This window comes from Rattus norvegicus, chromosome 10 (genome assembly GCF_036323735.1).
Source record: "Rattus norvegicus strain BN/NHsdMcwi chromosome 10, GRCr8, whole genome shotgun sequence".
NCBI classification, from domain to species: Eukaryota; Metazoa; Chordata; class Mammalia; order Rodentia; family Muridae; genus Rattus; species Rattus norvegicus.
Genome location: NC_086028.1, coordinates 26582345 through 26596197, shown reverse-complemented (window position 1 = coordinate 26596197; position 13853 = coordinate 26582345). Strand labels below are relative to the sequence as shown.

Below are 13853 nucleotides of genomic sequence, written 5' to 3'. Positions count from 1 at the left end.
CATATAATTTTATATTGGATCATTGCCACATGCTTAGAAAATACTAAGAGTTAAAAAAAATAAAAACAGTTCCTAACTATACACATGTCCCTCATTGTGTTCCAAATCCACCAAAATTCTACCTTTGTAAAGCAAATATGTTCCCAACACCATTCCCTGGATGTCTTGGTTTTTGTGGTAAGGTATACGTGGTTTGATTTTTTTAAATCCATCTATGATGAGCATGAGTCATTAGAAAGAGCTGAGTAATTTCAATTTATGTATACATGCAGATTATTACTTTTATAAGACTATCTAGCTTATTTTAATAGCCGAGAGTAAGTAGTTACTCTTTATGTAGGAGTAAAGTTTAAACAATATGAAACTTCAATTCTTACAAATGTAGCATTGTTTTGCATTTCATTATGCTATGGCAATCTATTTTCCCATTTTGTAAAGTAATATATTATCACTGTTTGAAAAGTATAGAATTTGTCTTGCAGAAAATATATGTTTAAATCCTACCTTACATATTCCATGGTAATGTGGAATAAATAATAAATAAACTTCTTCTTAATATTAAAGGGAAATAATGATAAATCCTGGACTTCATAAGTGAATGTAGTTAGAAGTTTTCTATATATCAACAAGGGCAGCAAGGATTCATATAAGACAACTGTGAGAATTTCCTCAGGAGGCCACATCCTAACTACCAAAGCCTCAGCTGCGAGTTTAGTGTTGCTGCTGCTGCTGCTGCTGCTGTTGTTGTTGTTGTTTGGATCTGGCTGTCCTAGAACTCTCTCTGTAGACAAGGTTGGCCTTGAACTCAGAGATTTGTCTGCCTCTGCCTCTGAGTGCTGGGATTAAAGTCATGTGCCATTACTGCCCAGATAGAATTTATTTCTTGATTAAATTTTAGAATGTAATACATATAAAGTCTTGGAGTGAAGAATTAGCTTCAAAGTTTAAGTTACAAAACTATGCTGTTATAATCTTTGGAAACATCGTTCACTGTTGTGTGGATTTGCTAGATTAGATTTCTAGGATTCTACAGTTATAAATAATATCCACTGGCCTTTCTGCTGAGGTCTGTAAAGTTAAACTGTGAATATAGTCTTTAAATTAATAACAGAACATTCAGATTGCCACATTAACTAAGTTCTCCACTGCTTGGGTAGGGCCCCAGGCTCAGTCAACACCACAAAAACAATAACTTCTGTGACTAATAATTGTTGAATGTGACTTGGACCAAGCATGTGGCAGAATATAGTGATCTATATACTTGATATTACAATGTTTACTACTGGTGCCTTTTTATTTTATAGAAAAAAAGAAAAGGTAATTTTTTTTGTTTTATTGATGTTTGTTCTGTGACATAGCACGATAAAACACTTACTTGCATCTATGCAGTTCTGGCCTTCAGCTCGTCTTTAATCTACCATGGAATGATTTTCAATTTTGGAAGTGGATTACTTTTTCCAAAAACAAAGTTTTGAGAAATCCAGTGCATGAAGGAATAGCAGTAGAATTTCCTATCATTCAACAAAAATGATTGGGACCAGAATCCAGTTCACTCAGGTTTTTTATTCCCCTGAAATAAGGCCTCTATGGACCAAAATATCAAATACATTTTGAATGAAGCTGCTTCTTCATTAACCCCTGATAGTTTATAGCCACACTCATTAGTTTATATTTAGATGAAATACATTAATTGATTTTAATTGAAATTAATTTAATTCTGAATTTCAATCAATGTTAAATTTAAATTAATTTAAAACTTATTAACTTAAAAAGCAGCATTTTATATATATTAATATGCTAATGATTCTATTCAGTGACTATTCATAATTTAGTAACAACTTAATGTTTATTTAAAGTAGAAATAATAGCATATCCAGGTCTGCTGCTATATTGGTGCTGTCCAAATGCACCATGGGTATATGCTGTTAGTGATATTGCAGACTTCAAACATTTTTTTTAATTTTACTCTAATAAATGTGATAGTAAAAATTAACATGAGTAAGCTTAACCAGAGCCAAAGTTCTGGAGCTTAAAACTGTGTATTAGATTTTATGATTGCACTATCAATATTTGTATGTAAGTACCCACCACAAAATAGTTTAATTATCGCAGGCATTTCTATGAAATAGTGCTCATTTAGTTCAAACTCCAGTAATTTTTTCTGACTAGAATATGCCCCAGCATACTTGTGCTGGTCACTGTCTCACACGGTCTAACCTGTATCTGTTTGATGCTACCTCATGGCCATCTCAGTTCTTATGGCCCAGGCTTGAGAGCCTTCTACATGTTCCTTTGGTAAATACAAACTCTGTGGAGATCTCTGTGTGTGCTGTTTTCCCTTTGTTAGAACACTCCATGTCTATCTTCATTGATCCTTCTCAGAGATCTCCCAATGCTTCCTCCCTAAATCAGATTGGCTTTTCCATCTCCAGTACCTGCCCCTCTTCAAATTCTTTAATATTGCATTTAATAAAATTCTTGCAATTACTACATTGTAGATTATATAAATACAGTCTGTGTGTGTGTGTGGGGTATGAGTATGTGTGCTTTCACTGTATCTATCCTTGAATATAAACATCAGGTACTTAGGGAGCTTGGTGTTCACAAAGACATACTTAACTTTAAGCTCACTATATATCCATGTGTAGTTAGTTCTCAATAACTATTAGTTGAATAAATTCTGGAAATATTTTAGTGACAAGAAATGAAACTCAGAAAAAATAAACAACTTGAAGTTCAAGCCTATAAATTAGAAGTAAACAGAGACTTGAGTTCAGGTGGTTTTTGATGCTGGCCCTGTGATGGAAATAGCCAAACAGTGCTGGGAGAAAACAATGAGGTAGAGAAAAGGCTTAGAAAATATTCTGTAACTAATTGGGAGAAGTTAGAAGACAAGTTGCTCCAAGAGAAATACATAATTCCAAATGAAAAGTATAAATAAACTATTGTATACAAAAGGCCATATCTGGATCTCAACGCCACTCTCTGGAGGAAGATTTGGGGGAAGCAGGTGGAGTTAGGCCAAGCTTAGATGGTGTCACTTGTCAAAGATAGCCCTCTGGGTATCCCCCAGTGCCCGACTAAGAAAGAAAACTCCTGCTATAGAACACCAGACTAGTTTGATCAACAGCAAGGGAATCGAAGAGGACACCAAAGGAGAAAATGTCAGGCAGCTGATCAGAAGCACTAGTGGAAGGACTCAACAGGGGATCATAGAATTGCTGGGGGAAAAAGTGTAAAGTCGATCAGCCAGCAGAACTAATGGAGGGTCAGAAGGAATTGATGGTGAGTTCCTGGCAGGCCACAGTACAGCTGGTAGCAGCAGGAAGGCCAGCAGGGTGAGAGGAAGGAGCAGGTAATCAAACTGTCTATCAGGCTGAGTAGACAGGAAGGGGATCAGACAGCAGGGGAAGGGAGTTGAACTGCAACAGGATCAGAGGGATGGGAGAGGCAATGTGAGAACAAGGTCAGGCAGAGGGCTCTTGCTGGAGAAGCTGATTGGGCAGCATTCTGGTCAGCCAGCTGTGACAGCTCATCAAACAGCCAAGCCACAGACCACAGCAGAAAGGAGAACCAAGAGGATGGAACCATTCAGAGAGCTGAGGATTTTTGCAAGCAGAAAAGCTAATCGGAGCTGACAGCTGCTCCGTAGAGAAGAGGATGAGACTGCGAGTTTGAAACCTTTCCTCTGGCCAAAGGTTTGTTTCTCACCCCAGAAGCGCACTGTATAACTTAAGTTGCAGTTTCTGCTGTCCCAAGGCTCAGAGTACTGATACTTAAAATTTTGCTGACAAATCCCTACAGGGAGGCCATGTCCCAGTGTATCTCCAAGAGGCAGCCTTGCCAGGAGCTCACAGTCACTATGACAGTCTAGCTCATCTGGAATTGGCCAGGACAAACAAATAAATAAGCATAAGCAAACCAAGCACACAATGTTCCTTCCTCTGTGCCCTTTCTTCAGCTTTTTAAAAACAAAACAAAACAAACAAAAACATAACAACTATATTCTTTAAATTTTTACCCAAAGACTCTTAGTTCTGCAATGTTCACCAAGCCTTGAGTATAAGACTTTTTTTGTAGACGTATCCTTTAAAACTTGATTCTACAAGTTTGAATTTTGTTTGCTACTGGTTTTATTTAAGTCTTGTCTTTTCTCAAAGACAAATTCCCTTGACAAGGGTCGTGAACTATACTTATCTTTGGGTATAAGAACAGATATTTAGAGTGAATTTAGGGATTTGTTTGTTTTAAAGAAGCAGCATTTCTCCTCCTAAATACATGACTTCATTAACCCTGTAGAGTTGGCTAGTTTCCAGAACCAGAAATGTTTTCCATCTTTTTGAGAAGGTCTTAAGTGCAACAGGAGAGCTGTAGGCTACCACCACAATATGTACACCATTACTGCACGTTTAGGCATCATAGCTGGGTAGGACTCGTAGCTGCTTTACTTCTTTAAGTACCATGAAAGTTAGTTTCCCATGAGGAGCCATTTAGGGCAGTTCCAACATAGGAGCTTCTGATCCTTTTTTTCTGAAATGCATGTATCTTCAGCAATGCAGACTTATCTTCCACTTCTGTTGGCCAACCAAGGACAATAGTAGTAGCCTGTGTGCTTTGAATGACTTTTGGACAACCCTGGACAACAGCTCAAAGGGGAACTTCTCATGCTTGGTTATAGGGGTTTGGTTAGGTTTTCTTTGGCTCTTGGAGGCAGCATTGTCAGCTCAGATGACAGAATTTCATTTAAACAATAGTGCAAATATTTATACAGAGAATGTATAGATTAGAGTTTTTAGTTAAATAACTACCACTATGATTACTTCTGAGTTTTTAGACATAAAATGGATTTCCTTTTTAAAAAAATAATACATGTAATAATGTAAAAAGTAGAATTCTTGAATTTCTTTGATGACTGCTTTCTGAGTTCCTTCTATCATAAATGCCTCTCCTTTTCTATGTTCAACATTCTAGCTGTCGGTCTGTAATCTGTATTTTGTTTGTGATGGTTTGAGAATTTAGAAGTGCATTGTAATAATAAGCTGCAGTGATAATGAACTCTTTATATACTTACTTGGATATATTCTGTGTTTTCAGAATGACTCAGCCCCACTTTCTTGAAAAATAGGAATTAAAGAGGTCAGAAAAATAGGGAAGGACGCTTGCTTTCGGACATGAAGAAGGTGAGAGACAATACCTGCTCATTAGCATGCTTCCTCACTTATGCTGTAGTCATTTCCCAGAGATGCTTAGAAGATGTCAAGTAGAAACGTGCCTAGAATCCCATGAGTCTCCCCAGTCTCTCATTCTGTAAGTAAGAGACTAACAGAAGCTCTCCGCGTCTTTTAAAGTAGAGGTGGAGATGCCTTTGCTTTATAAAAAGCAACCTGGTCGTGTTAAGAACAGAGCAGGTGACATACTCCTGAGAAGTGAGGTTTCTATAGTTGGTAGGTGTCACAGTAGCTGTGGATAAAGCATGTCCTCCAGTGTCACCCTTTTTTTACCCCTCTCATCACCAGCTCTGGCCCAAGAAAAAACATTGAAGTACTATTTTAATGTGATAAGCAATGTATTCAATACTAACTCAGATTAATTCTATAATAATTAAAACAATGACATATTAGAAGAAGAATAAACAGATATGTAGTGACACAAAATGGAAATTTTACATTCAAGTAAATAAAGATTTTTAATTAATACAAAGCTGACAGTTGAGGTTCCCAACAAAGAGATAGACTTCTATAAAAACCTTGGCTAATTTTCTATTGAAAATGCCAAACAAGGTCTGGCAACATAGCTCAATGGGTTAAAAAAAGCTTCCTGTGCAAGCCTGAGAATGAGAGTTCTACCACAGATTGCACACAAGAAGGAGAGAATTTGGGAAAATGGTCCTCTGACCTCCACACACATGTCTGCACACAACACTAGAGTGGAGGACAGGAAAAGAGATGAATTGGAGGAGCAGGGTATGGTATAAATGATGTAAATACAGTACTTGTGCATGAAATTCCTTAAAAAGCGGTTGAAATATAGCAAATAAATACTTTTTAAAATATCAATCTAGGCATCCCTGGCAGACATGACAGTTTTATCCCATGCTATGAGGAATACAGTGTTGGCCCTAGCCCTCAGCACCGCAGCTTGTGGTCAGAAAGCACATAATCCACATGATAATGGCACTTATCACAATCTTATCATCGTTCTAAAATTCTGCCAGGATAAGTTTAAGATATATTTATGCAATGGTTCCCCTCTTTGTCAATGCCTCAGTAATCCTGTGAAACAAATTGCATTGAAATAGATTTTCTTTTCTTTTTTTTTTTTTGGTTCTTTTTTTCGGAGCTGGGGACCGAACCCAGGGCCTTGCGCTTCCTAGGCAAGCGCTCTACCACTAAGCTAAATCCCCAGCCCCTAGATTTTATTTTCTAACTGACACTCAAGCCTTGAAACATTGAGGACTGTCTAATTCTGTGTTGTGATCGTTCCTCATCTTAGTGATAAAGTAATGAATCAGAAGAAGTAAATATGCTAGAAATCATGGTAACTTTTCTACCCCTCTAATCTCTCTTTCCAATGCGGGTAATCCCTGGAGAATCTGTTTCATGATATATTATGGGGGATCTATTGGTATTCTGGACATAGTGTCGGTGGAGATTCAAACTCAGTATTATTCTATTACATTATACATGAGGCTTTTCAAAGAAGCACTACATTTTTATTAGGTTGCCCTCTCTCTTGGAGATGGAGAGGGAACAAAAGAAAGATACTTCTTAGCAGTTATAGGACATGAATCATAATGATTATTTTGGCGAATGCTTGCAAATTCAGATACAGGAGTTACACTTTCAAGAAACTGAGTGAAGCGGCAAGAACCTTAACAGGGGAGGTCTTGAAAAGGACATGATGAAGTAGAAAAGAGTATAATCATACAATCCTAACATATCTATTAGGTGTGTGTGTGTGTGTGTGTGTGCGCGCGCGCGCGCACACACACATGTATAGGCTTACAATCACTGCATTGCTTCCTCACAGAAGATATGTATTCATTTTTTAGAAAAGAATCCTAAGTTATCATTTCATTTAAATGCTTTAAAGTTTTATTTACTTTATTTTATGTTTGTAAATATTTTGTTTGCATAGCTAAGTGCCATATGCACACCTGGCTCCTGAAGAGGTCAGGAAAGGGTGTTAGAGTCACTGGAACTGGAGTTATTTTATGAGGCACCATGTGAGTACTAGGAATTGAACCCAGGTCCTTTGGTAGAACAATAAATTCTCTTAACTGCTGAACCATTTCTCTAGCCCTCTCCTACTGTATTCTCAAATTATAATCTCTTTAAACCTGGGCTTAAATAAATACTGTGAAAAATAAAGGAGGGAAGCTTCTGTGGACTCCAGGAGACCCAGAAACATGCCAGACCTTGTGATCAATTCCCAGACACACAAGCAAAATTAAATAAACCAAATTTAAAAAAAAATCTAAAAAATGTATTAGATTTAAAATGAGACCAATTATTGATTAGACCCCACATCGCATGAAATACTCAGGAAGGATAAATTATTCTGATGGTCAACCCCACTCATGCAGGAGAGAAAAACTGTACAATGCTTGGTCAGATTTATGACCTCAACCACAAATAATATTAGCATCTTCATGTTTGAGAAAATCAAGTTATCTTTTCAGAGCTATCTGAAACATTGCTAATACAGAGGGTTTGACAAACTTTATTTATCAACATAGCAGAGAATCACTGAGCTATAAGCAGTGTGCAGCAGTTTAAAGTATACTAATCATTAGAAGTAAAATGAATTAATAAGCCAATCTAGGATGATATGCTTACTCAGGACTGATATAGTCCCTAATCCTGTGTCTAACAATAGTCTGGGAGGAGGAGCTGACTGCCAATATTGAAAACTCACTGTGTTATTTTGTCACTAAGGGGATTGTTCGTTATTGAACTGGAATTACTTTGAGGCAGTTTATGCACTTCTAATGGTATGGCTTAGGAACATCATGCCAGGCCAAGGGTCAGATAAAAAAAGAACTGATTGATTCTGGGGTTGACTTCAAATACTTATTAAATCAAGTGAGCTGACTCAGTAAATGACTAATACATAAATTCATAGACGGAGGAAGATCTTGAGTAGAGGCAGCAGACTCGGATGTTCACAGAGTCTAGAGTGTATCTTGGCTGCATATATCCTGTTAATATTGAATAGTTAAGGGTATTAGGGCCTATGTAGAGCTTCAAATTTCATTAAAAATGTAACTGTGCTTGGCGGGTGTGTTAGGAAGGGTCACAGTCAGACTGCATGTTGTCAGTTTGCATTGGTGAAATGATTACAGCATACAAAGCACCCCTGATATGAGAAATCCAGATGTTAGCCTTGAGCAATGCCATTAACCCTGTATATAAGACAACCATGTCCCTGACCAATTATCTGTCATTTGTTACCACCCAAATTTCTGCTACTAGACACTTGCACAGGAACTATGGCATAGTAGGTATTTTCCAAGATGCCGAAAATTTGGGGAACTTACAATGCAAATTAAAAAATAGTAAATAAAAATTAATGGTGATAAATTCTACCAAAAAAGTAGTGAGAACAGAGCATGTATTGTCCCAGTTGAATGATTATGTTGACCTATGAACATTCAGCAGTGAATGTGGGAGAATCTCTGAGACAGAAAACAGCATAAGGCTTATTGAGTGATCAGGGTTCCTTGGTACTTATTTTCATTCTTTCTCTATCTGCCAGGCTAAATTGGCTATCTAGCTATGAGGCAGTGAGCTATCAATAAATAATAACTGTTGCTGGTGTTTGGGTTTAGAAGGCGCTGGCTGCTCAAAGCCGTGCTTCTCTGAATTTTAATTGAACCAAAGACAATAATGCACACATTTGCAATGTTGCCATTTAGAGTAAATGAAACTGTGTGCTTAAAATTCCAGCTCCTGATACATAAAGAGCACACAACATTTAATGTATGTTAACTGATAAAATACAACACTATATCGTGGAGACAAGAGAAGGGAGCAAAAGGCCAGGGAACACAAATATGCTTCTGAGTCCACACAGCTAATCTAGACTTTATTTTGCAATAATTTTGCTTGACTGTTTGACAATACATTCACTTGGTGCTCAGAAGTGATTTGGAAACCCAGATCAGCAACCAGGCAGAGGGTTTCCGAGTGGAGATGCTAAACGGTAGCCAGATCGTAAGTGGGAACCACCCTGAACAAGCCAAGATTTTTGATTGCTCAACCTGTACTGTGTGGCTCTTATTCACTGAGGATGACGAGTCAGGATCGAGATTTCCATGGAATACTATGTAAAACATTGGTTAGATTTTGTTTTACATCATTCCAAGGGCATAATCATTCTTTCTGTTTCAGTGTTGAAGATCACAACCATGAATCCACCATGGTCTCCCTTGGGAATGTGAAGAATACTATTCTGCTTTTGTTCCTACTTATGAATTATGTCTAATTATGATTTCTAGAAATGGCAGGTTATTTTAAAACTCTGTGATGGACAAATGTTGTGTGAATCCAATACATGGCAATTTTCAGATGGCTGAGGAGGTGAGTACCTTACAGAGGCTTTTTTTTTGAAATGTTTGACTTTCTTAAATGGAGGTGCCCTCTCATCCAGCCACATCAACCTAAACCCTGATTCGCACAGTGTTAAATGCGTTCTGCCCCGTGTTAGTTTCCACAGAACGAAGCAGCTTTCTTCACTAACTGCTCTTGAAATAAACTTCGATATAACAACCTGATGACTCACAACACATGATTCATTCTCTCCAGCAAAACAAATGTTATCAGAAAATCTTGTGATTCTTATAAGCTCAAATCCAGTCACAAAGCCAGCATTGTTTCCTTTAAGTGAGTATTGAATTGGTTTAATTAGCTTTTGCTATCTCTAAATCTTCTTTGTAGTATTAATAAAAAATGTAACTAAGAAAACTTATCAGTATTGGGTTAGCAGGGGAAGATAGCTATGGTTTGGGTTTTGAATTCCCATTGACCAAGGTCTGAAAGGTTAGGCAGAGAGCCTCGCATTGATAGAAGACAGTGGAACTTTTAGGAGGAGGTTGTAGTACAGAAATTTGGGTCATTAAAGAGCAAGGCCTTGAGGTTGGTGTTGAAACTCTGGCCCAGTCCGTCCTTTTTTAACTTTCCTGACATATCTTAAGCCACATCCTAGAAACATATTCATAAACATATTCATAAACAATGATAAGCCAAAGCCAGGGTGATTGAAAAATCACAATCTCTTTTAACTTAGAAAAATTACATCAAAGCCAAAAATTAGCATTCTTACATCTGTGCATTGCCCAGCCAATGTGCCTTGTGAGAAGACACTTCTTTCCTATTTTGGGAAGGGCAGAAATATTAGAGAGTTTTTCTCTGAAGCTTCTGTAGTATCTACTACTTAGCCACAAGTTAGCTCAATCTGTTTGATGAATTAGCCTGTGTTCAGGAGATTAGGGGATCTGCCTAGTGATAAGTGTGGGAACACTGAGTCCTGAGACACAGGGACAGTCATGCTACTACTACTGGTCATCAGAATATGTACCACAGGGTGGAGTTTCATGCCTACCATGACACTGTGTTCTACATGATCAGTTTTGCTCTGGCATAGGAGACAGTTAAAAATATGATTCTATTACCCCTCAACATCTATCAATGATGGGAATAATGGGGGTATTATAGTTTTACATTACTTTAAGTACACTCTTCCACTTGGAGCAGATATGATACTGTCAGTGTTACTGAACTCAGGAAGACATGATGAAAGAGCTCTTTTTCCTTTCCCAAACATCCACTGTGAATGTTCATTGTGAGGCTGCACACATTAAGGAACACATCAGGCAGTCAGAGATGGGATGGATAGCAACTGTACAGAGTCATTCCGAAGACAGTGATTTCTTCAAGATGCTCCATCAGTAAATGTCTCTGTGGTCAAATAACTTTTGAAGACGTAACATACATTTCTATTATTAGACATCTATAAAATGAATAAACGTATTTCCAACTCCAAGGAAGACAGTGATAAAGAGCTGCTTATAGCTTTGTATCTTATATGCACACTGAACCACAAAAGTCATTTTCTATAGCTCCTGTAATGTTCTACTGTTAAGGCTCCACCCACACTTCTAGATATACAAGTAAAGGGCAACTGACACAATTACTTTTGAAGTGTTAATCCTAGCAATCCCTGAAATAATACATAGTATAGAAAATAGATGACTAGAACTCAAATATATATCACCATCCATATAGCATATTGTATATACATATATTCTTCTGAATATGATTAGTAGCTTGTTTTCCCCAAATTTTGAGGTATTTCTATCATTTTGTATATGTTACGAGTGATACATTATCTACTGTGTAAAAGAAAATTTGCATTCCTATTATAAAAACTAAATTAAAATTATTAAAAATTAGATGGTTTATCTATGAAAATAGTTTAATATTCAAAATCACACTAATTATGACTTCTTTTCCTCCATTTTTAGTGATGAATTAGATAATGTTTATCTTCTTCCCTGACTAACCTTTGAACTTGACTAAGATAGAGGCTGTAACTGGATTTTTATCTGCATTCTCCTTGACAGAGCCCCTAAAACACAGACCGCCTTATATATTTTTATGTAAATACCCCATTAATTTTATTTATCCCTGAAACACAGAACCAAAATACTTCAATAATTGATTTGAAGATATTATCAAGACATTATTAAAAAATCTTTGTCCTGTTTGCTGAATTGCTCATCCCATCTCCAGTCTTGTTATTCAACTCAAACTTGTCATGGAACAAGGACATTGGGAGATCTTGTTCCTGACAGACTTTGTCAGTATATGCTGGCATTTGAATGAAGGTACAGAGTGAGAACATGGTTAAGAAATATTTGATGATGTCCCTTCAAACCTTTTCCTATACTCTACACTAGGACAAAGGGTCATATGACAAGAGGTCCACATCAAAAAATGAAGACAATTGTGTGATGCTTTGCATTTTTAAAAATGCTAGGATAAAAGTTTCAAATTTGTTTATTAATATTCTTGGTGAATATGCTTTAAGATTATTAATGTATAATTATCAGCATTGTATTAATTGCAACAATTAAATTGCCAGTTGCATTTTTAGCATATTTTTTCTACCAAAAGAAAAGTATCAGAAAACTTTTCAAAGGATAATGCAGCACCTCCCTATTTGTCTTGAATGACCCAGCTGATGGGTGGTCTTTATTCTCCTGAGTAGGACGATATTATCTGTAATAGTCAGCTTAGGCTCTGTTGTATTACTAGTTCCAAACTGTAAGTGAACAGACACAGTATTTTCATTATTTTTTTTCAGTTTATTTTATGATTAGCTTTTCTAAACTAAATATCTACACCCAGACCACTTAGCTCTAGGCTTTATGTCACACGAATACAAAGTCATCTTATTGATTACAGTGAAATGCATAGCTCTTTTTCATGGGTATTGAGCAGCTGTTAAATATTGTTAAAATTCTATAAGATTGTTACTAATTATTGACGATAACTTTTACATTACAGCCACACTTCTTATGTTCCCTTAAGAGTAAACGAAAAGGCACTGGGAATGGGACAATATAACTCCCTAAGTATCAGAACTGAATTCTCCCTATTGCCCACAACACTTAGAACAAGACTCCAGGGTGAGCAGTTCGGTGGGTGAAGGTTCTTCTGTGAATGGCTCAAAGCTCCCTGATTGCTGCTAAGGCAAAGGCTATGATTGGCCAGTGGTTGCAGTTGGTGAAAACACTACTTCTAGTTCATTAGAAAATGGACACTCAAGTGTGCGTGGTGCCTCAGTCAGCTGGGATCCAGTTCCCTGTGCGGCCTCCCTTGCTGTTGCAGCATTGGTTTCGAAAAGGATGTTGATGCAATAGCTGCTCTTTGCCTGATAACTGTAAGTACAAAACAGCAACAAGCAGCAATGGTGAGAACAATGGCAAAAGAAGCTTGACAACCGGAAGGACCCATCAGGTACCTGGCCCAGACGGCAGAGGAGTGTGTGGTCGCTGGGGAAACACCACCATCCATCCCACATGAATCTATACCATCCCGCACTCTGCCTGTGCATATTTCAAAATAACTAACACTGCACATCTAGATCCTGACCCATGGTCCTGGCTTCCAGGGTTCTAGTAGCAGCGACCTCCACTGACCTGCCAAAAAAAGGAATAGGTAGAGGAATGGGTATAGCCTTTTGACAGCTGAAGAGATTTCACTAAAGACACAGACCAGCACCAGCAGTGTCCACCAGTCTGAACCCCACCTTCATAAGCCTGGGGCATCTCATATCTTACATGGGTCTCTCACCCAGTAGGAGAAGATGCCTTTTTTTCAGTTCCTTGGTGCCCATAGTGTGCCCCAACATTCAAATGAGGCAGATTCCTAAATTACCCAGGCAGCAGCAACAGAACAGCTGAACAGAGGGACGTAGCAGAGGCCAGCAAGCGGAGACTGGCGAAAGGCTGTGTGGGGCCAGGAAAGAGAAGCTACAAGGCTTAGATGCCTGCAGTTCTAGGTAACTGTTGAGTCTTCAGGGTAATAGTCTCAGACCCCAATTTGATAGCTATAACACAGGCTGGTGACAAAGAGCAACTGTGCAAATACTTGAGGTCTATCTGGGCACTAGAATACTCATAGACCCAATCCCTGGTACTGGAGGCTAGAACAAAGAGAGTAATACTGGAGGATAGGATTCTAGTTCCATTACATCTGCCTGCCTACTGCTCCTGCTCACTGCTATTAACCACTGATAGAAAAGCAGCATCCTAAAGAGGAGCATTTGAGGAACTTCTGGTCTACCCA

At 37.8% G+C, this 13853-nt stretch overlaps 1 protein-coding gene and 1 long non-coding RNA gene across 2 annotated transcripts in view; both read left to right on the top strand.

Annotated features, from left to right (window-relative positions):
- LOC134480667 (glyceraldehyde-3-phosphate dehydrogenase-like) overlaps nucleotides 1-13853 on the top strand; it is a 904186-nt gene that overhangs the window by 3488 nt on the left and 886845 nt on the right. The gene's annotated exons all lie outside the window — the stretch shown is intronic.
- LOC103693305 (uncharacterized) lies at nucleotides 3416-11884 on the top strand. The gene is made up of 3 exons (XR_594651.4): nucleotides 3416-3698; nucleotides 5095-5180; nucleotides 9393-11884. It is a non-coding gene; the product is annotated as an uncharacterized LOC103693305 (long non-coding RNA).